Source organism: Callospermophilus lateralis, chromosome 7, assembly GCF_048772815.1.
Source record: "Callospermophilus lateralis isolate mCalLat2 chromosome 7, mCalLat2.hap1, whole genome shotgun sequence".
Classification (NCBI taxonomy): domain Eukaryota; kingdom Metazoa; phylum Chordata; class Mammalia; order Rodentia; family Sciuridae; genus Callospermophilus; species Callospermophilus lateralis.
In genome coordinates, this window is record NC_135311.1 from 67,939,039 (window position 1) to 67,964,946 (window position 25,908).

General features: G+C 38.7%; 1 protein-coding gene across 3 annotated transcripts in view; it reads right to left on the minus strand.

The window, feature by feature from the left end:
• The window catches only part of Lrrc8d (leucine rich repeat containing 8 VRAC subunit D), a 112,752-nt gene that overhangs the window by 42,983 nt on the left and 43,861 nt on the right, over positions 1 to 25,908 (minus strand). The gene's annotated exons all lie outside the window — the stretch shown is intronic.

Consider the following 25,908-nt stretch of genomic DNA (forward strand, 5'->3'; position numbering starts at 1 on the left):
CCCTGTTGTTCCCTAATCTGTCATTAGCCAAGAAACTAAATAAATGAGTTCTGTTAATATTACAAATATGCCAGCCTATGGGAACGCCTCAAATGCCAAGCCACAGGGCTCTCTGACCTGTCCTACATTCTAAATCCAGGATACTATTGCAGGAAGAGTTTTGATTACACAAAGTTTAAGAGGACAGCAAATGGAATAGAAAGAGAATTAGCAAGAAAAACACCTTAACAGATTGAAAAATAGGCCAAAATAAGAATGGTTAGATTAGCAGGGATCAAATTAAATAATTTGATTTTCAAAACTCAAGAGTTCAGATCAGGGTCAGAGGACTGGTTTAAAAGCTGCTGCTTTATCTCTGATAAAGATTTCGTGTTTTCACAGATTTTGAGTTTGATGAGGCAAAGAGAGATTACCTTGGTCACAAAAAACCATTACCAGGACAATGACCAGGATGGAACAAATGAGGGTCCCACAATTTTTGCATTTGTCAGATCATGCCTGTCCCTGATGGTTTATTCAGTTTTGGAAATGGAAGTCCTAACTGACATAATGAGATGAGCCAGAGTTGTAAAGGGGCTGGAAAAATTAATTCAAAAGCAGTTAGTGAATACTACCATTGTATAAGGTATTATAAGATGTGCTAGTATCCAGGGATGATAATGATGAAAATAATAAACTAGCTTATCATATCCAACAACTGCTCAAAGCACTTCACATGTATGTATTAATTTAATCAGACGAATTACTTCTTGGTGATTCTCCCATATATTAAAGTTTCCAGATTTCTGCACATGAGAATTCTGCACATGAGAATGATGACTATGTTCAACACATTGTATCTAACCACTTACCTTCCCATATCTTACATGCTTTTTTCCTAAGTTTTCTTCTTTTAAAAAGTAAAATTTAAATAATAAATTACCAAGCCAGGCATGGTGGGCCACACCTGTAATCCCAATATCTCAGGAGGCTGAGGCAGGAGAACTGAGTTCAAGACCAGTCTCAGCAACTTAGCCAGGCCCTAAGCAACTCATTGAGACCATCTCTCAAAAGGGCTGAGGACGTAGCTCAGTGGTAAAGCACCTCTCGATTCAATCTCCAGTACCAAAAAATAAAAATAAAAATAAAAAAATATAATAATTGTAATAATAATAACCACCAAATCACTTGGTAGTCTATTATTATTAATTTTATTTATTATTATTAATGTTCATCACCTGGTATTGATATCTAAAAAGTACTTTTTAAAAAAGTTTTAAAATTATAAAGTAACATCCAACAAAAAAATTTGAAGAGACACAGAAGTAAACAAAACAAATCACATAAAAGTTTATGATTATTGATAACATTTTTGCTCTGAATAAATTTGTGATCTTCATTATATAATGAAAGTTGTACTGCATATGCATATTTGTATTTAACCTGGTGAACTTGATATTCCCTATTATTAAATAGGCTGTTTAAGTATCAATTCATGGGTTGTGAATACAACATAGTTTTCAGATTAAAACCAAGGAAGATGCTTCCTGCCACACTCACCCTTTTAATCACTTATTACTAGGTCTTCTAAGGTTTCTAAAAGACGTCCTTGTCCTCATAAATGAATGCTCACAGAAAAAGAAAGGTAGTCTCTTAATTGCTACTGTGACAATGAGCACTTACGTAAGATAAGGAGACGTTTTTTCTGAGTGAGTTAGATTACAAAAGCTACCCAATCTTTCCATGATTTAGACTTCTAAGACATTTGGAAGAGAGAGAAAATTCCAAGTGTGACTTCCATTTTTGAGGCAGTTACAAATTCTTGCCCCTGAAAATGCCTTTGAAGAAGGGCTGTGCCCCAGGTCTAAGGTATTCCCTCCCATCTCCAGAAGTCTCGAGAACTGGCACGAAGGGAAATCTATGACCTGCCATGGATGAGACACCGTACTCTGGAAAATGAAAGAGAATTTAAGAGATTAATGGAATTCACATGGATGACCTGTGAGAGGGAACAGATTCTCTCATTACTACTCCTTCCCTTGCTCCATCTCTTTAACCTATCTTTAATGAGATGAAAGAATATAAGGAAAAATGTAGGTCAGTGAGGTAAGCACCTCAATGTTATGGGTCAGTTATCAGGTGTCCCAGAGAAGCTCATGTGTGAGACAATGAAAGAAGGATTTGAGGTGAAATGATTGGGTTATGAGAGGTTTAACCTAATCAGTGTGTTAATCCCCTGATAGGGTAAACTTGTTGGTAACTGTAGGCAGGTAGGGTGTGGCTGTCCCTGGGGCATGCCTTTGGGTTCATATCTTGTCCTCCTTCAGCAGAGCTCTCTTTGCTTCTTGGGTGCCATGTTTCCTGCAGCTTTCTTCAGCCACACTCCTCTGCCATGATATTCAGCCTCACCTCAAGCCCTGAGGAATGGAGCTGGCTGTCTATGGACTGGGACCCCTGAAACTGTGAACCCCCAAATAAACTTTTCCTACTCTAAAATTGTTCTTGTTAGGTCCTTCAGTCAGAGCAGTGAAATAGCTGACTACAACACTTAACAAACCAGAATAACTCTCCATTTTGAAGATCAAGCTAAATAGCAATTGTCTATATGACCAAGAAACATCTGGCTACACCTTCAGAAAACGGATGTAAAGGAAACCTGGGGAGCGAATTTAAAATGACTTTTTGCCTATTCTTCCTCCACAGCCAGTGGTCTGTGGAAGGAGATTCCAGGGAGAAGATAGGCAGTGGGTCATTTTCTGACACGGGGCTCTGCATGCCAGGTCCTCACTAGGGCCTCAGCACAAGGTGCTTAATCCATCTAAGTAAACAGAGTTGAGGGAAGACATTAAATACCAGCAATAGCAAAATAAGGATTCTCTAATGGGTCTAGAAAAACATTTCTTAGTACACACAAATGGGAAACTCATTGCTTCTTGTTCTTCCCAAACATCCCAACACAATAACATCTTCCTCCCTGCAGTTAAACACTCTGGCACTAACCTCACCAGGATGTACTAAGTCATTATGAAAATAATATATCCCAACAGTGTCAGGAAATTAATCGTCAAGGTAGAAATAGAATATAAAGCAGGGCTGGGGCGGCAGCTCAGTGGTAAAGCATTTGCCTAGCGTGCTTAAGGTCCTAGGTTCCATCCCACCAGCACAACTACCAAAAAAAAAAAAAAAAGAAAAAAAGAAAAGAGGAAGTCAGAGGGGTGTCAAGATATGAGTTTCCCCACCATTACTTAAAAAGAAGATATGTTTTGGGGCCCTCATGCTTCTTTCGTGACTAAACATAGACATACATACATGTATATTTTTAATTGTAATCAATACTATACACAGTATTTTACACAGGATTAACAGCACAAGCAGGCTGGGGATGTAAACTCACTGGTAAACTGCTTGCCTAGCATGCATGAGGCCCTGGTTTCAATCCCTAGAATGGAAAGGAAGAAAGGAAGCAAGAAAGGAATGAATGAAAAAAATAAATTAAACTTACTTTAAGGGCTGGGGATATAGCTTAGTGGTAGAGTTCTTGCCTAGCATACATGACGTGAGGGTTCAACTCCTATTACCACCAAAACCAAAATCAAACCACTGAGCTCATTCTATGTTTGAGGTTAAAATGCATGGTGTAGATGGACATCATTACCCTAGGTAAGTGTATGACTATACATATGGTGCAATGTTACATCGTGTACAACCAGAGAAATGAAAAGTTGTGCTGCAATTGTGTACAATGAATCAAAATGCATTCTACTGTTATATATACCTGATTAAAATAAATTAATTAATTTTAAAAACAAAACACACAAAAGATGCATGGTGTGACTGAAGAAAGAACTGGTGCTGATTAGTCCTAAGAAATAAAGTCACAAGGAAAGTTTTAGCCAGATTTCAGAAGACACCAAGATCCAAAAGGTGTAAGCAACAGAGACAGTGGCGACTCAAAATAGTATTGAAGAGCTTTAGAAAGCAAAGTCACACCATGCCATATGAGATGGGATGGGGGTGGGCAGAAATGGGAGAACGAGAGACACTAGGGATTGTCTGGGAGGTGCTGCCATAATTAGCTAGAGAGGAGGTCCAGCTGGTATTGGTGGGACTGAGGCAGAGAGAATAAATGTAATGTTTTAAATGGAGCAATGTGGGTGGGAACTCTGATAGGCTGGGTGGAAACAGGCCATGGGTGCCAAGATTTGACAGTAAGTAAGTAAGTTCTTATCAGTTACTGAGCACTTCTTTGGGGTAGGCCCTGTTTGAGAAGTTTCATAAACCTAACTTCTTTTCATTGGCATGTCAATTCTGAGGGTAATTATCACTATAGTTTATAAGAAGGAACCTGGGACTCAGAGATATTAAGCAGCAGAAGGTCACCCTGCTGAAAATGGGGGGATGTGAGCTCATTTTGTAGACCTCTGTGACTCTTGCTCTCCCCTTGCTTCCCCAGCATCAAGGCCTGCAGAAGAAACACAGCAGCTCTCCACTCCAAAGTACACTCCCCAGGTGCCTGAGACCCGATCCTGCTTTCATTAGAGTATTAACATCACATACACGATTTCTGATACTTGGACATGAATATATATGGCATTTAGGAGCTCTGAAGTGCTGAACAGATGTTAGGTATTATTTTTATTATTGGGTGGGCGTTTTCCTTCAGTGACTAATGTCAGGAAATAGAAAGGGGCCCATCGAACAGTCTACCTCATCTACAGCCCACCCTAAAGATGAACTTATTAAGGCTTACTGTGAGATCATTTTCCTTTACACCAAGATGTATAGACCAAATGAAGAATCTGTGTTCACGCTTTGGGATTCTTGCAGAAAGGCCCATCTGCAATTTTAGGTACAGGCTGTAGCACGACAGATGCTATTCAAACACCGTGCCCTACTTTCCTCAACAGTGAGAAAGAAGAAAAAAAGGTTAACATGAAACTCTCAACTAGCTGACTTGCTTTTCTACAAACCTTACCTACAAAGTAGTAGCAGTAATAAGTAAGCAAGAAATGGATGGCAGGCCCACCCTCTGCAGGGACCCTATGCCCTCCCTGAGCCGGATGCTGGCAGCTGGTGGTTGTCTGGGCTTTCAGGAAGCACCCAGCTTTTCCAAAGTCCCTGTGTCTCCAATGACATTCACAGACTGCTAGTGCCGAACAGGATCTGAAGGATTATTTTACTAATGAGGTAATTAAGGTCCCAAGAGATGAACAGTTCTGTGTTTTCTGCCCAACTATCAATATTCCAGCTACACCACTTGTACTAAGTGTTAGATGCTGTGGAGCACATAAGGGGTCTGCCACTAACTTCTTCTAGGTTTCCTGTCCTATTTTTCCCCCAGGAGAAACACCATGATGAGGCATTTTCACAGTGGCCTCAAAGGCCCAGAGTCAAGGGCATGCATGGGTCAGCTCCTTCAGGGCATCTCTCTTCAGTGGGGACTTTGCTGCGAGTGTCCCACACCTCTTTTTTCACCAACTCCGAGTAATCTTGCACCATCACAGAAGTCCACTGGTCTCTTCCCTGAGCCTCCACTCCTGCTTTAGACTCTCCCATTCTAAAAAGTGAAACCCCATTTTGATTCTACAACCTCTCAGATCTGCCCACCACATTCCATCCACAGCAGCTTCTGCAAGTACCCCTCTACCCCCACCCCCATTGCTGCAAATAGCCTTTTAAAAACTCCACTACTTTGAAAATAAAAACTTACTTGGCTGGCAAAGTCTTACCCATTACCTGACCCCATCCCTTCTCCTCATTTTCCCCCATTTCTCCATTTGCCCTGCGCAGAGTTCTGTGCAGCTTCCTGGGTTTTATGAGTGGCTGACTTGTGCCACTTCTGATACACGGCATTCTCCTCCTTTCTTATGTGGACTTCCCCCTATTTTTCTAGGCATGGCTCAAATGTCACCCTTCTTGTAAGAAACACTATATGTGTGTGTGTGTGTGCGTGTGTGTGTGTGTGTGTGTGTGTGTGTGTGGTACCAGGGATTGAACCCAGTGGCACTTAACCACCGAGCCGTATCCCCAGTATTTTTTTATATTTTATCAGAGACAGGGTCTCACTGAGTTTCTTAGGACCTCACTAAATTGCTGAAGCTGGCTTTGAACCCACAATCCTCCTGCCTCAGCTCCCAAATCACTGGGATTACAGGCATGTACCACTATGCCTGCCTAAGAACCACTATTATAGTAGCATGTCAATTTCTGTCTTGCAATAAACAGTTATTTGTCCATTAATTCAATAAACATTTATTAAGCATTTGGGCACCAGTACTCTGCTGAAGATACAGACATTTGGAGTCTGAAATATAAATGACCAAATAATGAAGAATTTACATGGCAGTCTGTACTTCTGGAGGTACTTGAGCATATGTGTTCCTTTCTCCCACATAAACTGTAACTTCCTGAGGGCAGAGACTGGGCCCTTTTGTTTAATATCTCCCATAACACTTACCATCTGTGGATGCACAGAACTTTCAGGATATCTCAGTTACAGAAGAAACATAAAGATATTATAATTTACGTGCTTATACTTGAGTGGACTCAATTAACATTAAAATTTCAAACAGTCAGTCCAGTGCATGGCACAAAATAGTCATACAGTAAATCAGATGAATGAATGGAATGAAGGAAGGAAGAAACAAACCACCATGACAAATAGAGCTTTGTGCACTTTTGTGTCCATGGGCCCAGCAGAATTGGCAAATAGTAGGGACATATCTAGCATGGCAAACAGCCACAGTCACTATTCTAGAGGGATTTTTCTCTCAATCAATGGTCAGAGTATCTAGTTTCTAGTCCTAATACATGTCCAAAAAAAAAAAAAGGCTGTGGAAAGAACCAGGGCCTTTGATTTGCAACCCCTCCCAACACACTGACCCATCACCAAGGCCAGGGACAGGGAGGAGCTGTGTCCAGGTGAAGATTCATGAACAGCTCATTGAAAGGCTTGAAGTTAGCACCACCAACTCCTTCTCCTCATTCACGCCAGGAGCACTCTCTGCATGGCCTTACTGCTCTGGGCCAAGGATTACCAGGCCCATGACCATTTTGCTCAGCTATCAATTTGGAAATGAAAAGCAGATGCTAAAAATAAAGTTTAGTGAAATCATTCAAGGTCAATGGAATGGAAACCACAATGAATCCATGCCCGAGAACAAGGCCAGTGGTCCTGGGATGGCACATGCTGGCAGCACTTGTAACTTCCCATGTGATCCTTCCTAGAACCACTCAGTGTCTGTAGCTTGGCCAACACAACTCAGTACCTGCTTTGCCTCTATCATGAGGCTTCAAATTCTTTTCTGAAGGTGAAGTAGGGTGAAGTTCCCCAAATATAAAGCTCATTTCCCTGACAGAAAGGAATAACCTCAAGGGGAAAAAGTTGTAGCCGGGGGTCTAAACACAAATTGCCATTGTGTTTACCTTTTTAAAAAACTAATTATAAATGTGAAGATTGCACATTAAAATCCTGACTATTTTTAAACACTGAAAGATCTTGGGCTGGGGTTGTGGCTTAGTGGTAGAGAGCTTGCCTAGCAAGTCAAGTGTGAGGCCCTGCGTTCGATCCTCAGCAACACATAAAATAATGGTATTGTGTCTATCTACAACAACAACAACAACAAAAAAGAGATATTGTGGTCTGGAATCCACATGCCCCATGACAATTATTGCTGAGATGCTCCTTTCAGAAGGATCACGTACCTGCCAGTTCACCAAACCTCACCTACTCCTTATTCTCTGGTGTTCTGACTAGTCAGGCCCTGTGAAAATCTGAGTATAAAAACCACAGTGATGTGGCTGGGTTGTGGCTCAGTGGTGGTGCACTTGCCTGGCACATATAAGGCACTAGGTTTGATCCTCAGCACCACATAAAAATAAACAAATAAGATATAGGCATTATGACCATCTGCAACTAAAAATAAAATTATTATTTTTAAAAACAAACAAATAAACAATAAAAACCACAGTGACCTAGTCAATTTAAGGTAGAGTCTGAGCATCATCCCTGACTTTGCTCTTCCTCAGTCCTCACAATAAATTAATTACAAAAGGTTACTTACCTTTTAAACATCTCAGACACACTTCAGTTGTTCAAATCACTTGCTCCGGTATTGACTCTCATGATCTGTTACTCTCACTGGAACTAAATTCCACTCATCCCATATATTTGCACCATTCTTCAGCCCCCTTATATCCTCTCCTCCTAGTCTAGCATTACAAACCCCCAACCCCAATGCAGCTCACGTTGACTTTTCTCTTCTTCACCTTACTGTTATTAGTTGGATCTAGAACAGGTCCGAGGGTCTCATGTATTAAATACTGAGTCCCTAACTTGGCACTAATGAGAGGGGGTGGAAACATTAAGAGGTGGGACCTCACAGGAGGTTTTTAGGTCATTGGGTGTACCCTTGAGGGGAATATTGGAACCTCTTAATCCTGGCCATGAAGGGAATGGGCCTTTCTGTAGGACACATGCCTGCAGCTGTGAAAGCTCTAGGAAGCATTTCAGGTGTGCCACTCCAACGAGGTAAACGAGAACTAAACATAGTCCCTCACACACCCTGATGCGATGGGTCACATGTAAAATTGCCACTTACCAAATTACAAAAAAATTTGTACTGGACATAAAACTGTTTGATCAGCTGCTTGTCAAAGATGTTTTCAAGATTATTTCACAATCACTCCAATGCTCAAATCACTTGGTGAACAAAGGCATAATTTTTTTTTTTTTTTTTAAGCATTCAAGCTACAAAGTGATGCCATCTTTCTTCACTGATTGTCCAGGGAGGGAATAAGTTGAAAGAGAAACAAGTATCATATTTTGAAAAAACTATTCCATCAAATGGTTCTGCTATTACATTAGGAGAAGAACAGTCATTTTGGAAATACATTAAAGTTCAGGAAGAGCTCCAGGCACATAATCATCTGTCTTACAAGTTAGAGAGCATTGTGCAAACAGTAAAATACTGCTAACAACCTGAATTTTCCAACTACAGGAAAACGGGCCCACTAAATGGAATATTATACAAACCTGTAATTGTGCATGTTATATATTGATATGAAAATGTAGTGACTTAAATGCTTTGTATTCTACAGCTTTAACCATATTTTTTTGGAAACAGAGATTACATACTAATAGTGATTATATAACAGCGTTTTTTCGTTAACTTTCCAAAATTTATCGTACTGCATTTATACTTTAGATATGTAACTAAAATTTTAAATTAAAAAAATAGAGACAATTTTTACACGTGTTCACATACCAAAAAGGCTTAACCGCATACTCTATTTTGCACACTACTGCATCTTGAGATTTGGGTCAGTCCCCGGTCACTCTCAACTTCCTCTTTTAATAGTTTGAGACAATATTCTGTACTTGGTGGCTGTGTTTTAATTTCCAAGCAATTTAGATTTGTTTTAAAAAGTCATGACTTAAATATATAGAGAGAAGGCAACAGATATCTTTACAACCGACTGAATTACATATAAAAATACCTATCTATACTATTTTGTGTGAAGAATTCAAAGAGCAGCTATTTTCTTGACAGTCCATGATACTTTCATTATCAGAGAACAATACTCATTTCATTAATGCAAAGACAGTTAAGTGTTTCACTGTCTTATGCAAATTCCACAGTACATCCGGAATTTTATACAAGTTGGAATAATTGTATAAAACTAGTAAGATTTCAACCATGGGTTCAACATCCATTTAGATGTCACAAATGTAAGGTTTCTAGTGCTACATTGAAAGGTATGAATTCATAGTTCTAGTCCTCTAATAACTTATGGTCTAGGGCTGGGGTTGAGGCTCAGAGGTAGAGTGCTTGCCTGGCATGTGTGAGGTGCTAGGTTCCATCCTCAACACCACATAAAAAATAAATAAATAAAATAAAAGTATCATGTCTACCTGTAACTAAAAACAAGTAGATAAATATATATTTTTTTAAAAAGAACTTATGGTCTAGAAGGAATACAATATGCACACCTATAACACTCAGTGAATAAGGTGAGTATGTGATCCTGCGGCGTGTTTAAGTGTTGGCTGAACAGATGACTGGATGAAAAATATCACTAGAGGAACAGAGCAAGAGAGGGAGGAGAAATACTTAAACTTGGATTAGGAAGAAAAATGGAGCTGGAAATGGGAAGGTGAGGTTAACACTGGAAGAGCTAAAGCAAATAGCTAAGAACCTGCTCTTCATTCTATGGGAAATAGAGTACCACTGAAGATCTTTAGCAGGGCAGTAACATGATATGTATACTTGAAAAAATTAACCTGACAGTCTACATTCAGTACAGCAGTGCACACAGCAGTTCAGAGACACTGTAATAGTCCATGCATGAAGAAATATGGTAGTAAACTCAAATGGTAGAAAGGAAATATAATATAAATATGAGGTTACCTAGCATGTGAGGCAAGAAGGAAGTACCCCTTCTCTACAAAGTATTTTGCTTTAAACTCTGCCTCTTATGGTCTTAGAAATAACACTGAGAAGTCAATGTATTCATTTAGATTAGATAATCTGACCTCTACCCTTCTCATCTCTTTTCTAACTCACTGTCCCCACAGATACGACAGTCAGCCACACTAGACTACTTGGTATTCCTTTCCTTATACATTATAACCACATTCCCTCCTTATCCCTAACCAACTTCCTCATCTATAAAAGGAGGATAACAGTACCAAATCTCTTAGGGACATGCAAAACACACAGAAAAATGTTTCATACATAGTAAATACCAAATAAATTTAAATTGTTTTTATTCTTTCCCCTTCCAACTTTGTCTTTTAAAGTTTCAGTCCATACCACCTCTAGATTTCTCCAGAAAAAAATTACATTAAATCATTTCTACCTTATTGTTTTTTTAATTTAATGTTTTTCATGGTGCTATTTATATTCTAGCTCATGTGCATGTGTCTATTTCTCCAATTAAAATGCAAAATCAGTATTTCCTTTATATTTTATCCCCCATCATGCCAGCAAAGTGATGGAGTACAGAAGTCCCAAATAAATAACTGCTGAATATTGTCAAGTATACTGTAATCAGTAAGTCATTAATTAATTAAAAAATGAATTTAATGGGGCTGGGGTTGTGGCTTAGCGACAGAACGCTTGCCTAGCCTGTGTGAAGCGCTGGGTTCGATCCTCAGCACCACATAAAAAATAAATAAATAAAATAAAAAATATTCTGTCCAACTACAACTAAAAAAAATACTTTAAAAAATGAATCTAATGATACACATATTAAAACAATGATCAATACTAGAGTTAGTCCCATTTACCTATAATTTAGTAAAAAAGAAATAGTTATTTGTACACAAAATTACAAATAAAATAATATCACATATTTAGTGGGAAAATGGTTACATTATTAGACCTTCAAAGTGTACAACATTGAAGCACACGAGACTATCCTGACAGCTTTCTATACATTCAGCTTCCTAACCGAGTGTTTGATGTGTCCAAGGTCTTTCCATAGCCCTAATTCTTAACAAATGTTTCTTTATATTCAGCTCAAGTCAGGTTTCTTGTAAACTTCTTCTGATTAATTCTAGCTTTGCAATTTATATTAATAAGGTTTACTCCTTTTCCAAAAAAATTAATAATTGGAAGCACAGTTTTCTAAACTGTAAGCTATACTTCTTCTCTACAGTTCAAACATAAGAAAAAAAATGAATCTGGAGCAGGAGAAATGGCTTTTATTGCTAACTCTCTTTGAGCTGAAGTGATGCAAATGAGTGCCAATAGCTGTAGATAAGTGTGCTAGAAAAGCAATTGATAATATCTAGCAGGCAGAGGCAGCCAAGGAATACCAAGTGGGGAGGTACAGGGATGTGCAAGGAAAAACAGAGCCTGCAGCCAAACAGCTGTGCTTACTGACAACCAAATCCCTCAGGGGCTACATCACATCAGAGATTTCCATACTTCCATATCCTTCTTCCTTAATATGACCCAAGTTTCAGGCTCTTCAGGGTTTTAAGCCATAAGATATTAACAGTTGACCATTTCCTCATTCTTCCTACTCAATGCAAAATAAGCCCATGAAAACTCTCAGCATGTTCCATGCATCCCAGATACATTCTAGAATTGGAAAATAGAAAACAAATAGAATACCATGTCTTAAAAAATGGGGCTGTTTGCATTAAAAAAAAAAAAAAAGCCCTTGCCACAGAAGCAAAGCTTTCTTCTCAGTATTATTTGCTTATCAAGGAGTGTTGCAACAAGGTCTTACAGATCAAAAAGGCAGCCCTGGAGAGCGACTGTTGGACACAGACTGCTGGACATTTATTCCAGCTTCAGAAAACAGACCTAAGAACTAAAAAGTAATGTTACATTACTAATGTCTCAGAAAACCTCAAAGCAGACTTTCAAGGGTCTACACTCATTGATTTCTGGGATGTCTTTAAATGACTCTTGTTTATCTATTGTAAGTACCCAGCATTGGATTATTAGTAGATAACACTGAAGATGAGAACGTTCACAAATAATCATTCAATTAAATAACTCATAGTATGATTCCAAAGATATTTTTTCACTTTTCCATTTGTATCTATATTATCATTTATACAAACAATTGTACCACCCAACTCCCAGTAATGTTCCTGCCGGCCCTGCTTATATTTCTATAAAAGGGAAGACATCAAGCTTACTCATGTTAGGAGACTCTGACATATTTCAAGATAAAATAGAAACATGCTTCCTTTCAACTATTACTAGCATTTTTTCAGCTTAAGAACAAGTGCTCACACTAAGAAATGTTCTGCTTCCAATTAAAAATGCCTAGTTTATTTTTTGAAGAGTTTCTGCAGAATAATCTAGTTGCAGAATAATCAATGTATAGAGTAACCACCAGTAACCCAGACAATACTACATTGTCTGTGTCACATGCTGTACCTAACTAGCTTAAATGTAATGAAGCTAGAGAAAAGAATACTAGGCACAGCTGATCTCCAAACTGGGAACAGAATACATTAGCCCAGTTATTGTACCCATCACCCTGGAATTAGAATCCTCTTTCCTTAACACAAGAAGAAAAGGACTGGGGTAAATATATGAGGATTATTCTTCTGGACTATGCCTCAAAGTGCTTCTGGAATAATAAAAGAAGCATGCATTTATGCAGTTTTTATTATAAGCAAGGCCCTTTTTAAACAAATACATAAACCTCACAGCATTCTTATCAGGTAGATGCCATGTTTGTTTTATAAATGAGGAAACTGATGCAGAGAAAGCTAATTTGACCAATGTCAAAAATCTGGTAAGTGCCAAAGCTGGATCTTAGCACAAAAACCACAGGGGGGAGGGAGGGGAGAGGGAGAGAGGGAGAGAGGGAAAGAGGGAGAGAAGTGAGGGAGACCAACCTTGCACACGTCTGAGTCACACTCCCCAGCTGGGCACTGAGGCGCTCAGTCACAGAAATGTGGCAGAGCTTTCCCCACCATTCTTGGGTTCGAGGGTCAGTGTCTCATGCATAGGTGTGTTTTGCTATAGCCCCATGGGTGGAGCTATGCTCATCTGTTACTTTGTAATATAAACCTTTGCCCTGTTTAGGATAGAATCTTCCATGGAAGTGCCTTGTGTGTGTCCCCTTCTCTTACTGTGCCCTTGGGTGTGGCCTACCCAGGTGTCAGTCAACCTGCTGAAAGTGGACATCATGAAAATAGACTCAGCCCCCTGAAATCTGACCCCTAGCCTCATTTGAATAGCTTCTCCTCAATAAAAGGGGTCAGCGTGTGCTCTTGCTCTCTCTTTCTGTGGACCCTTAAGGTCAGAGAGGCCATCACAGTGACCCCAAAGAAAAAGGTATTTGTGTCTCTTGTGTGGTTATTTTGCACAGCCCAGTTAGCCCGGTTCAACTGGAGTGACCCCTGAGCCTTTTAGTCGCGAGAACAGAAACCCGGCAGAGAAGGAGAGAAGGAGAGAGGGAGAGAGAAATTGTTTTAAATTTCCTCTAGGATGCATCCTTTCTAGATATTCCTTTCCCTAATCTTTGTCTTCCCAGAAGTCTGAAGTAGACCTTTGTCAATACTTAACACCTTACAAATGGCAATATGTAAAAACGTATGTGTAACCGATGTGAGTCTGCAATCTGTATATGGGGTAAAAATGGGAGTTCATAACCCACTTGAATCAAATGTGTGAAATATGATATGTCAAGAGCTTTGTAATGTTTTGAACAACCAATAATAATAATAAAAAAACTTAAAACCTTACAGTCAAACCTAATCTGAAACCTTCTATGCATACCTGTTATTCAATATATGAACTAGCCAAATGTGACTATTTATGTTTAAAAAATAAAATTAATTAAAACCAAGTAATAGAAATTTTCTATAAGTCATATTACTCACCCTCAAATACTCAATACTCAAATTTCAAATGCTGATAGTGACCATATTGGAAAGTACTCAATACTCAATACTCAAATTTCAAATGCTGATAGTGACCATATTGGAAAGAGCAGATAGATATAGTTCTGTCTTGGAAGATCTATTAGATAGCTTAGTTACCTGGCAAACTTTTTCTGTGACAGTAAAATAGTAGATATTTCAGGTTTTGCTGGCAATATGGTCTTTGTAGCAATTAGGCAACTGCTGTCATGTAAAGCATTCACAGACAGTGCATAAACAAAAGTCATGTTCCCTAAGTCTCATGGGCCACAGCTCACCGACTCCTATTCTAGGTAACACTGAAGTTTCTACTTGGATTTTTCCCTTAGTATTTGATCTTCCATTCCCCTACAACCTCTCTTCCCTAGCTAGCAGAGGAAAGAATTGCACAGGACTATAGAATCACCCTGAACTCATGGAGATTAACTTCTTTCATGTAACTCTTTCCTCATTTCATCTCCTTCCTCTCCCAAGGGTAAGTATATATCCTCTAGTCCAGTAGTTTTTTAGAAGCATAAAATACAGATTGGGGGGCCTAATCGGCAAGGACTGATACAGTGGGTCTGAGGTGCAGCTCAGGAATCTGCATGGTAAATGAGCCACCTGGTGGTTTTAATCCTGGTAGTCTGTAGACCATAGTATGAAAAACACTACTTCCTTTTTACGTAGTAGATGACAGAAGGATAGAAAAGCAGGTGATAAATCCCCGCAGTAGCTGTGATCCCCTAACCAGAGAGGAAAAAGCCATCACTTTACCTCAGCAGCCCCAGGAAAGAGGATGCAACTGATGCTTCAAATGGGTTCATCAGGAAAGCAGGGGAAGGAGGCCTGGGGAAGAGCAAGTGACATCTGTCCAGCCTGGCAGGCAGGGGAAAAAGTGAGCTTTGTAAACAGGGCTGACTTGCTCTTCCCCTAGCATGTGGAGTCCCACCTCCTGCAACCCAGGAGGTGGCAAAAGAATCTTCAAGAGTCTTTGTTTCTTTCCATTATTTTTTTCTGGACACATTCATTATTTGCTGCAACCAGTTTCTGTGACATTTTGGATAAGAACAACTTTAGTGCCTCAGTTTCCTCATAAAATGAAACAGTACCCAAAGGGTACTCATGAAAAATCAAGTGAATTAATATTTTCAAAGCACCAAAAACACTGCTTCGCTTAGAAAAGTTCTTTATATTTGTTAAGTAAATAAAAATGATATTTAACATTTAATAAGCACCTGCTATGTGCACACAGAATGAAGAGAAGATAGTAGAAATAAAGAGAACCTCTAGGAAGATGGAAGTTAAAATATGGTTCTACGTGAAAGGCCTTCTTTGGCCACCTAACAACCCCTTCTTCACTTCCTCGTCTCCTTATCCTGATTTATTTTTATTGTGAACATTTATTGCTGGACATCTGATAAATATACAAGAAATTTATGCTTTTTAGGCTCATCCACAAAATGTTATAACAATGACAGTATCTCTAGCTTCTAAAACATTTCTTCTAAATGGTCAGAGATTGCACACGAAATGAATCGGTGAATGAAGAACATTTAATGGATCCCTACAATGATATTTTACAAAGGCTAGGTTGTCAACTTTGTATGTGCGTGTGTGTGTGTGTGTGTGTGTGTGTGTGTGTGGTGTGACCACAGATTGAGCCCAGGGCACTCAACCACTGAGCCACACTCCCAGCCCTTTTTTCTATTTTATTTAGAGACAAGGTCTCTCTAAGTTGCTTAGGGCCTCATTAAGTTGCTGAGGCTACCATTGAAATCATGATCCTCCTGCCTCAGCCTTCTGAGCCACTGGGATTATAGGAGTGCACCACCATCCCGGGTTCTGACTTTTTAATCACATTATATTTAAAACTTATAACTTGGTAAACTTTCCCCATATTAGAAAGATCCAAGAGTAATATCTGAGTCTGAAAAGGGGAATTTGTATTTTGAATCAAGTCCCAAAAGATTCTAACTGGTTGCTTGACCTGTCTTAGTTTATAGCTTCATTTATATATTTTATTTATCCTCATAATGTTCCTGAGGGGCAAGGATGGGACAGATATTTCCTCCATTTATAATAATGAGAAAACAGGCAAGAGAGGTTGCCTTAGCCAAACACAACCTGTTCAACCACAAAGCAGGAAACCAGGCACCTGTCTCCTCCCAGCAGCTCTGCTGACTAGGTAGAGCAGAGTGATTCCAATAATGAGATATTCCCATTGTAGGGACTACTAAAATGACAATCATGGCCAAGTCTCAGAACTAAAAACTCAACGGATATATGAATAGCACCCTCACTAGTCAATCAGCCAGCTTTTCTATCAGCCTCTTAACATCTTTGGACCACGGCTGAAGACACCATCTTTACTTTTATCTACGAATAGCAATCATACTTTTTAAATGCCACCTCTTTGCTACAAGTCAAATTAACCAGCTACAATTCAAATTCTGGCATCCTTTGTCAATGTATATGGAGTGGAGAGGAGGGCAGGATCCACAGACAAAAGGCAATGTGTGACACAAATTCTAACTGAGCACAGGTTCCTGCTTTTATTAAGGGGGTAAAGTCACTGAATTAATGAGCAGCAATCCTCATTTCTTTTGATATAAGGAGAAACATCCAAGTACTGCACCTCTCTCAAAACACACAAAAAGTTACTATTTTTCTTCAATATAAAAAAAACAGACTCAATACTTTGGGGTCATAGAGTTCAAACCCATCTTGTTAGAGATGAAAAAACTGAGGTACAGGGAAGTTTATTGTGTCCAAAGCCACATGGCTAGTTTCTGACAGCACCAGAGTTAGACCCTAGACTTCTGTCTCCCAATAGGGAGATCCCCATTTAGGAGCTGGATAACCCATGTAAACTGGCACTTTTTCCTCCTAGTTTTTCCCTTTAATATTCTTTTTGGTTTCATATAGAAGAAATTTAGTCACTAAATGAAGTACCCACTGACTTATGCATCATAAGTGCCCCATAAATGTCTGAGTGAACGGAACTGAATCTGGACATGACTTATTCCCATAAGAAGCAGAACACTCAATACGACTATCCCATTTGTGATTTTTGGTTTCCATAGTGATAAATAACACTTACTGCTACATGTGGTCTGGCTTACATCTATGAACAAGCATTTCCTGATGAATGGCAACTCCCACAAGATATAATTTCCCAAATATTTCAGACAGCTGATGGAAAAAAAAATACACACACACATTCCCCATAGGAAAGATTAATCACCGATTAGGTCATTTAGCATTGAAAGGCACTCTACATTTGCCTATGGTATGGTTGATATCCTGTCCTTCAAAATTCATTTCAGAAATATAAGAAAAACACTTGGGCTTTATTAACAAACTTAAGAGGATAATAAATTTTAGGATAGTGAGACTCATGCTACAAATTTGATTCCATGGTTTAAATTATAGGATCATTCAATCCTACTTGATGGCAAATATGTACTTTGTATTTTATTTTATTTTTTGAGAGAGAGAGAGAGAGAGAGAATTTTTAATATTTATTTTTTAGTTCTCGGCGGACACAACATCTTTGTTTGTATGTGGTGCTGAGGATCGAACCTGGGCCCCACGCATGCCAGGCAAGCGCGCTACCGGTGGAGCCACATCCCCAGCCCCTTGTATTTTATTTCTTCGTCTGTTAGCTTTACATTTACTGTTTCTGTTAGATCGAGACTTATCAAAATGTTCAAAGTATTAGGTCACTAAAAATACAAGAAGAGAGGGCTGGGGCTGTAGCTCAGTGGCAGAGCACTTGCTAGCATGCATGAGGCACTAGGTTCGATCCTCAGCACCACATAAAAATAAACAAACAAAACAAAGGCATTCTGTCCATCTACAACTACAAAAAATAAAATAAAATAAAAATACAGGAAGAGGGGCTGGGGATATGGCTCAGCTGGTAGAGTGCTTGCCTCCCATGCACAAAGCCTGGATTCAATCCCCAGCACCACAAAACACACAAACAAACAGGAAGAACCTGTGAAGGATATACATGCAATTACCTATTAAGAAACACAGAAGGCAGTAGCACAGCATTTGTACTGACAGCTTTGGGGGTTGCTGATTTAGAGGGGAGGAGTCACATATTTTTTCAAAGAGGACAGGTTGAATTAGTATCTCCATGTTCCTTGGATCTCTATGCTCTCTTCCCTGTTCAACTGCAGAAGCCTGTACACACTGTTTCTAAGAACATTTCAACAAAATTGCCTTTGGTGAGAACAAGACAACTGTTCAGTCTGGACAGAAAAAGTAAACCTTTTAAAGCTTCTAGTCTAAAACAAGTCTTTATTAAAAATCAATCTGTATTATTCATCTTGGGTGACAAATTATTCCCACCTAAAAATCTAATATTCTACTCCAATTAAATTCTACTCTGCTCCCAAATTTGGAAATTAAGCAAAACATTAAAAGTTAAACTTTTTTTTTTTTTTTTGTGGTGCTGGGGATCGAACCCAGGGCATTGTGCATGCAAGGCAAGCACTCTATCCACCAAGCTATACCCCAGTTCCTAAAAGTTAAACTTCTTAAAAGTATTAATTCACACAAGCTTTGAACACATGACTAAGCACCTATTGTCTACGGTGCCATGTAAGAGACACAATGGTGCAGGCTTTTGGTTGTGTACATCTGCCTAAAAGGGGAGGGTCAAAGTTGGGGAGAGATAAATTTTAAATTGTGCAAGAGATTGTTTTGTTATGTTTTATAAATTTCACTTCAGGGAAATGAAGTTGCATTTGGTAAGCAGACAGAACTCGGAGGAAAGTTAAATATCTAAATACAGATACTTGACATCAATTAAGATATATTTCTAACAAATTCCTTAATCCTTAAGGGAATTTTCCTGGAGATACAGAATGATGAAACCAAAGTTGGAGAAAGTAGAACAGACCACGAATGTGTTGTTCAGAGTACAACTGGGTTGTTCATGTCCTGTGTTCTCTCTAACAAACAAAAGAGCAAAGTCCTAGTTACAACCACAGAAAGACTCTTATAAGGAACAGATCATCACCAGCTCACCAAACTACCTCTACTCCTCACCTACAGGGCAGTTTTAGGTCCTGTATCTTGGCATGAGTGATATGGTCTGAAATGGATGAGTAGCATCTATGAAAACAGACAGCAGAACACTCCCTATGTTGCACTTCCAGATAAGACTGTCCATTATGCAACCAGGGCAGTTCAATTCAGTGCACGTTTACTGAGAAAGCACCCAAAACTTGTAACAAGTTAGAGACAGATACACTCAGGAAAATGACATCCCAACTTATGAAATATAAATTTCAAATTCTGCAAGAGACAACCCAGCACTGAGAAAGAGTCATACAAGGAACTGAGTAATACTAGGTCAATAGAAATACCAAGATCCCTGGTGCCAAATGAAGGCAAAAGCTGTAAGTGCTCAAAAGCAAAAGAGAAACATGAGGTAGCATTTGAAAGCAAACAAGCAAAAAGTGATGGTAAAAGTACGAAAAAATATACTCCCTGCCCCCTACCCAGTGATAGGGATAAAACCCAGGGCCAAGAGTATGCTCAACCACCTGGCTACACCCCCAACCCTACTTCATAACAATTTCATCAAATTTTTACTACAGAAGAGAGATACTGAAGGTACTGAAATAAATCTATCACCTGTACTAAACCATACGTAACAAAGCACTCATTATGGGTTACCCACATTTTCTAATTTTTATAAATCACTGAGAAGTTTTTAAATAAAATTTCATTAGTATGAAACATCAGCCCTTGAGATAATAGTTCAGCTACCTTGTAAATATTCCTACAGGTAGCAGAAACAATGAGAATGAGAAAACAAGGAACTCTATTAATAGTCATCAGAAACCTTAAGAGTAATTATTCCCTGTGTAAATTAATGGAAATACAAATACTCTAAGAATGACAGATTTTGTATTCTGCTCAAATATATTTAAGTAAATATATATTTTTACAACTGATAAGTGGGTCTCTCCTGAATACTGGAACCTCAAAGACCACTACCCACAGGGTCCTTAAAAGAAAAGAATTTCTGTGTGTTTTCAATTAATCATTAATGAGGCTCCAAATACCAACTCAACCTCAGGTAATCATCTACTCACTTTACTTAACAAAGCCCAAAAAAACAAACTGTTGCACCGTATTACCCTTGAGACGTCACATTTAACCCCAGATAGACGTAAGATAATTTGACTCTATAAACATAAAACAGCTGCGAGAAAAATCCAGATAGCCATCACACTAAATGCTTGAGGTCTGTACCTTCTAGCAACAGCAAACGAACATTTCTTCACTAGCATTTTACTGAAAACAACTTACATAACTGCAACCTTGAGGCATTAATGAAATGACACAGGAAGTAATTTCATCATCTATCACTCCAGTGCTATATTATTAATTAAGTACCTCATCCCAGGAATAGACTCTGCTGTAGAATTATTTTAAGTTGAATTGTATGTCCAGGTTGAAGGTACGGAGTAGCCTATAGAAATTACCAAATTTAAATCTTCCAAGAATAAAAATCTTCCCAGAATACTATTAATTCACTCAGAAAATTCCCAAACTGAACAAATGTTCACAAACATTTATGGGAGGGATTCCTAGTTTCAGGCTGTCACTGGTTCCTACAGAATCTGTTTTCCTTACACTGAAGTTTGGTCTTGAAGAATCTTAAGACAAGGCTGGGACTGGATGGCCATGCAAGCATCAGTATGACCAGGGTGAATTCCCTTGGGAAGGGGGCGAGGGGTGTAAAACGACCCTAGCCTCTTCAAAGACAAAACGCTTTGAGCTTCCCTTCTAACTGCACCTATTTCAGAGAAATATTTCCCCAAAGAAAAACTATGGTAAAAATACTTATAGTTTAATTAAACCCTTCTCTTGCTTTAAAAAAAAAAAAAAAAAAAATTACCTGAGGCCAGTAGACACTTCAGTGTTCAGCATTTTTCTAGAAAAACTAAAAGGCAGGCAGATGCAATTTAACTTCGCTTACCTTCTAATTAAGTTGACAAAAACATTCAAGATCAAGAGAGCCACATGGTTCCCAGATAGCTTGGAACCTAAGTCTACCACTGGCTTTTACACACCTCAACCCATCTCCACATCAAGGAGGGAAGTTCTTCCATTTCTCCAAGCTAGAATTTTTGAGGCTACTTTCAAGTCCTCTAACTCACAAGCAGGTTACCTAAGACCTAATCGTTTCCCACAGAAATCTTTCCTGCTGTCCTCTCTTCCCCACTGCCCACATCTAGACACCAACTCAAACTGAACTCCCTGTCACCCATCTCCACCCACTTCCATCCCTGTCCTCCTCCATGCCACAGGCACAAAAGAAGCAAATCTTGACTCTCCTCAGGGGGAAAATCCTCTGCTTCATCTAGGAGCAAGTCCAACTTTCCAAGTGTGTGCTCAGTAATCAAGTGCCCGAGTTCAATCCCTGGTACAACCCTCAAAAAAAAAAAAAAAATGTAGCTCAGTGGTAAATTATCCCTGGATTCAATCCCCAGTACCCCCTTCCCCCCAAAACACATTGCTTATAATAATACCTATTATATAACTGAATTTAACAATTAGTTCTTTGTTACTATAAGGACTGATCTGTCTTTTTTTAAGGGGGAATAAGGTGAGATATAGTTACATAAATCCTTGGTATCATCAAATTCACAAATGCCTTTCATGCATATGTGGTGTGGTAGTCAGTCACAGCAGAGACAAGCAGAGTAGGCAGAGCAGGCAGAGAGCCTTGAAAAAACCTGAAAAAATCAGAGGATGTTCCCAGCAGTTTATAAAGACTTGAATGCAGGGATGCTTTATTTGGCAAACCCTTTTTATTCAATCTCAATGTAAAGTTCCCTGATGGAATCATTAGCTTCAATCTTACATTTCATGATTCTAAACTCTTAGTGTGCTGGCTACATTCAAAGTTATATTTTTATAATCAAAATGAATACTTTTTGCTTGAAACACCAAATGACATAGTGGGACTATAAAGATGGCTTCTTTAATTTTTTTTCCTGATAGTAATAGGGATTGAAACCAGGGCCTTGAACATGACAGGTGAGTGTGCTACTACTGAGCTACATCCCTAGCTCTTTTATTTTATTTTGAGACAGGGTCTCACTAAGTTGCTGAGGCTGATCTTGAACTTAATATCTTCCTGACTCAGTCTCCGGAGTTGCTGGGATTACAGATATATGCCACAGTGCCTGGCTTCAATTTTCCCACCATTTAAGGTCACTCTTTGGTTTGGCTATGCTGGTAACTGAGAATCCTGAAAGGGAATTTCTTACATTTTGGCCTATCATCCATCTTTTCTTCCTTTCTTTGTGTATCACAAACAAGGTCTTTAGTAGTTTCCTAAAAATGAAAGATTATTAAACTGCTTCTACTTAAATTCTGATCTGCCAATGCTTAGTCCTTCTCTCTTCCATCCCTTGTTCTTCCCTCTTCCATTCCTTGTTATCTGTGTCAAAATTTACATCCTCAAGAATTCCCAAAGGAAGCCGAAGCCAAGCACTGTGATGCATGCCTGTGTCACAGCTGCTAGAGAGGTAAGAGGCTGAGGCAGGAGGATCTCAAATTCCAGCCCAGCCTGCGTAACTCAGCAAGACCTTGTCTCTAAAAAAAAGCGGGAGAGGGATACAGTTTAGCAGTATAGCTTGCCTACCATGCATGAGATTCCCAGTACAGGGGGAAAAAAAATCCCAAAGGATGTATTTTCTTAAGTTATAACCCTGAGAAAAAAGAAAATTTCAAGAAAAGAAAATAAATCCCAGTTAAATTTTTAGTCTTCACATGAAAAGATGCTCTGCATCCTCAGACATTGGAGAAATGCAAATTGAAAATTACAACAAAATACCTCTTCATAGTCACTAAAATGGCTACCATCAAAATGATAATAACAAATGTTAGGCAGATGTGATAAAACTGAAATCTTCATATGTTGCCAATGGGAATGTAAAATGGCACAATCATTTTGGAAAATAGTTTGGCAGTTCCTCAAAAATGTTAAATAAAAGAATTACCATATGCTCTATCAATTCCACTAAGCATACACCCAAGAAAAATGAAAATATCTCTCCACCCAAAACCTTGTATGCAAATATTAATTAGCAGCATTATTCACAACTGCCAAAATATAGAAAATCACACAAATGTCCATTAACCAGTAAAAATAGGTAAATAAAACAAGATACATTTCGTTCTAGTTTTATGAAATGAAAAAGTTCTGAATATCTGTTTCACAACAATTTGAATACAAGTAACAATACTGAAATTTGAATACAAGTAACAATATTGAATGGTACACTTTAAAAAGTATGGCACATTTATACAATGGAATATTATTTGGCAACAAAAAGAAATAAAATACTGACAGGAGCTACAACATGATTGAACTTTAAAAACATGCTCAGTGAAAGAAGACAGGCACATAAATTGTATAATTCCATTTTATGCTAAATATACAGAATAGGCAAATCTACAAAGATTAGTGGTTACTAGGGATTAGTGGAATAAAGAATAACAGGACCACCAGGCATGGAGGTGCACGACCATAATCCCAGCAGTTTGGGAGACTGAGGCAGGAGAATGGCAGGTTCAAAGCCAGATTCAGCAATAGTTAGGCCCTAAGCAACTCAGTGAGACCCTGTCTCTAAATAAAATACAAAACAAGGCAGGGGATGGGGCTCAGTCAGTGGTCAAGTGTCCCCGAGTTCAATCCCCGGTACCCACCCACCCCCCCCCCGCCAAAAAAAAAAAAAAGATTAAGAATAGGGAAGAGCAAGGATTGTGGCTCAGTGGTAAAGTGCTTGCCTAGCACATGTGAGGCACTGGATGCAATCCTCCGTACCACTTAAAAATAACTAAATAAAATAAAGGCATTATGTCCATCTACAACTATCTTAAAAAAAAAAAAGGAATGATTTTCAGTGGGTACAAAGTTTTTTTTTGAGTGATAAAATTGACTGTGATGATGGCTACACAACTCTGTGAATGCACTAAATACCACTAAATTGCAAGCTTTAAATGGGCCAATTGTATAGTACATTAATTATCAATAAAATGGTTTAAAATATATACAAATAAAGTTAAGTTGGGTCCTTAGACTAAAGCCCCAAAGTTAAAATTGGCTTAACAAAAATGCCTTCACCTTTGGAGTTTACATTAGCACCAATGTCTCCCTTTAATGTGAAAGAATCTGATATACTTAAAATCCTCACTACCTCTCTTAACTCCCCTGGCTGCTCTGTGGGTGCAGACCAAACCCCTCTCAACAGGTATTCTATGCTCCTGAAGGGCAGGGCTGCAGACGGACCAAGGTAACCAGAAATGACCAGAGAGAGACTCCAGTAGACGGCCTGTCTGGCTTAGTAAGACCAGACAACAGTTTCACCATCCCTCTAAGAAAGGGTTTTGTAAAAGGCAGAAATAACATTAAGAGGCTAAAACATAAAGAAAGGAATGAACCAGTAATTAGAACACTTCCAGAAATGCAATGCTCTGGCTGTATGTGTGTGCACCATCTGCTCTGAGCACTAGATGCAAGTGTTCTCAAATACGGGAACAAGGATCTCTCAACAGGACACAGACACATTCAGGAACCTGTGACTTCTCCAGGGTAATCTTTCCATTTTGTCTTTTTATTTCAATGTTAATCAAAAAGAAACTGATATAAATACAAACTGGAGTGTTAACAACCCATTGTTATCAATATTGTGCCCAGGTTGGATTTATGACTGCAGTAGCACCAAATGTCCCTCACCTGCAATGCGACTTGAGGCACAATGGTAAGCGCACACATGGTGACAATGAAGTATAAATTAAGACACTTTCTTCAAGCAAGACTTTGATTTCACGCTGGCATAAAATGACAGAGGTGGAGCACCATACTACACTAACTGCTACAGAATAATGGGAAAAGGAGAGGGGCAGGTGGGACACACGGTCTGCACAGTACTACCAAGCAAAGGTCAAATGACATGAAGGCATGTTCTATGCATAAATGTACTGCAGAATGAAGGCTTCACGTTAACACTTCAAAATTACAAAGAGGGCCAATGATAAGAAAGTGTTGTGTTCAAGTTATTTTCAAAGTAGTGTGAATGAGTTGTTTCTATTGACTTCTTTCAACAGTTTGACACGTAAAACTGCACACTGAACTAAAATGAACAAACATTATATTTGTCCCTAATTCTGGTGACAGCTGAATTAGATATATATATTTTATGTTGATTTTAGTAACTCTAAAATGTTAACCTTTGAATGAACAAGATGGTTAAATCTCTAGCAAGAAAATTATCAGTCATTAAAATCGTTAAAATCTGTAACTCAAGGACTGCTCTTTGGCGCGGAGCTGTGGTCTGATGGGGTCTGAAAGTCCTGAGTTAGAAATGCAGGGCCTTCCAATCCATAATGTGCTTCTAAATAACGTATTTATGCAAGCAAGTATTCTGTGCATTATTATTATCAAAGTCAAACTTAACTTTGGGGCTTTATCCTATGGAACCTGTAAGACACTTAAACTTTTTATATAT